At 42.7% G+C, this 2500-nt stretch overlaps 1 protein-coding gene across 2 annotated transcripts in view; it reads right to left on the bottom strand.

The window, feature by feature from the left end:
- The window catches only part of LOC143283786 (uncharacterized), a 110278-nt gene that overhangs the window by 77056 nt on the left and 30722 nt on the right, over positions 1-2500 (bottom strand). The gene's annotated exons all lie outside the window — the stretch shown is intronic.

Below are 2500 nucleotides of genomic sequence, written 5' to 3'. Positions count from 1 at the left end.
CACTAAGTAAGATGCATTAGCAAATAGAGAGAGGTGTGAGAAGGGGGTAGAGAGAGAAAGAGGGGGAGAGGGGCAGAGAGACAAACGGACAGACAGAGACAGAGAGAGAGACTCAGAATCAACGATGCAGCAGGAAAAGACATCATCACAGAGGGAATGGGAAAAGAAGAAGAAGAAGAAGAAGAAGAAGGAGAAATTCTGGCTGTGATGTTGAGAAGCCAGCTGTCGACTCGTGAGAAAGATGAGGAATCAGACGATGTGTTTGGGGATTTGGAGGAGATGGGGATGGAGAAGAGATGAACAGAGAGAGAGAGAGAGAGAGAGCGAGAGCGAGAGAGAGAGAGAGAGAGAGAGAGAGAGAGAGAGAGAGAGAGAGAGAGAGAGAGAGAGAGAGAGAGAGAGAGAGAGAGAGAGAGAGAGAGAGAGAACAGATGCTCTCTGTCCTGTCATCGCGACATAACTGTTGGAAAAGCGAACTGAACAAGACTCTAACTACACCAATGTCTGTCCATCCCAAGAGAGAGAGGCACAGACAGAGAGACAGCAGCAGAAACACAGAGACATAGACAGATAGAGAGAACTCCTGCGATGTTGAGAAGACAACAGACACGTGAGAAAGATGAGGAATCAGACGATGTGTTTTGGGGGATTTGGAGGCCATTGCACCTCATGAAATGGGTACAATACACAAACAAGCACAGTCACTGAAGAAAATCATGAAGTGGCAACAGATTTGAAATACAATGCCTTGTACAGGTATACAGACAAATTCCTTTATGACGCTTTCTTTTTCAGATGCTAGTAGTAAACGTGAACGAAAAAAAAAGTAGGTGGGATATATCGTACTCTCAAACAAGTCAAAGCAGGACAACATAAAACAAAATGCAGCTCATCTTCATTTCCACTTTCCACAATGACAATGAACACGTTAAATCAAGTGCAGAATGCTTCCTATAGGAAGGAAGAGAGAGAGAGAGAGAGAGAGAGAGAGAGAGAGACAGACAGACAGACAGACAGACAGACAGACAGGAGACTTGTCGATAATTGGCTTTCCGTTCTGGCTGGAAAATTAGATATAGCAACAACATTCGTTGCAGCATGCTGTTTGATTCTTTTTATAGACTGAATTGCTGCTAAACTCGTCCCTCAACACATCACATTTAGACATTTACATGATAAAGTTACTTAAAGCGGGAAAGTCATGATTGTCTCTGGCATTTATCGTGGGTGTACCTCTGTGTGTGTGTGTGAGTGTGTGTGTGTGTGTGTGTGTGTGTGTGTGTGTGTGTGTGTGTGTGTGTGTGTGTGTACATGTGTGTGTGTGTGTGTGTGTGTGTGTGTGTGTAGCAGAAGGAGACGGAGAGAGAGACACATAGACAGCAGCAGAGACACAGAGACAGAGACAGGTAAAGGGACAGAGAGACAGCGAGATACTAAGATGATCATGATGTATACACAGGAGGAAGAGAGGAGAGCAAAAATACAGAGAGAGAGAGTGAGAGAGAGAGAGAGAGGGAGAGAGAGAGAGAGAGAGAGAGGCGGAGACAGGGAAAGAAACAGAGACAGAGACATATTATCAAGACAAAGGCAAAGAGCAAGAAACAGAGACAGAGACGTATTATCAAGACAAGACAAGACAGACAGACAGACAGACAGACAGAGAGACAGGACAGAAAAACAACAACAACAACAACAACAACAACAAAATCCCGTCTCACTCATGTCATTCAAAACAAAGCACACATGAATAACACAACATGAACTTTAGCATTGCAATCTGACACTGTTCCCCCCCCGCTACCCCTCCCCCCTTCCCCACTTTCTCCCCTCCAGCCCCACCCCCAGAACCCCTCCACCCTGCCAGTCTCCTTTTACTAAGCCAATGTCACACAGGAAGCTAAGAAGATGAAATCAAAATAAGCATCTGCTGTGTCAGACACGTGCATGCATTGAGCGCGTGGGAAAGTGTCGCACAAAAACGTTCACTTCCTCCTGATATCGCGTATCATCCTATCATCCTTTCTTTTTTTTTTCTTGTTCATTCCGTTATTACAATATATATATATATATATATAGAGAGAGAGAGAGAGAGAGAGAGAGAGAGAGAGAGAGATTTGTATTTCTTTTTATCGTCTCATCTGAATGACTAGCGTCCAGACCACCACTCAAGGTCTAGTGGAGGGGGAGAAAATATCGGCGGCTGAGCCGTGATTCGAACCAGCGCGCTTAGGGTCTCTAGCTTCCTAGGTGGACGCGTTACCTCTAGGCCATCACTCCATATATATATATATATATATATATATATATATATATATATATATATATATATATATATATATATATATATATATATATATATATATATATATATATGTATGTATGTATGTATTTATATATACATATACATGTATGTATGTATGTATGTATATAAGTCCCTGCCGAGTAATTGGAAATTTCTCCTTGCATGTGTAGTTGTTTCTCTCTGGTTCCCAGACAAGAG

This window comes from Babylonia areolata, chromosome 1 (assembly GCF_041734735.1).
Source record: "Babylonia areolata isolate BAREFJ2019XMU chromosome 1, ASM4173473v1, whole genome shotgun sequence".
NCBI lineage: Eukaryota > Metazoa > Mollusca > Gastropoda > Neogastropoda > Buccinidae > Babylonia > Babylonia areolata.
Note: the sequence above shows the minus strand (reverse complement) of the source record. Positions and strands in the feature narration are given on the sequence as shown.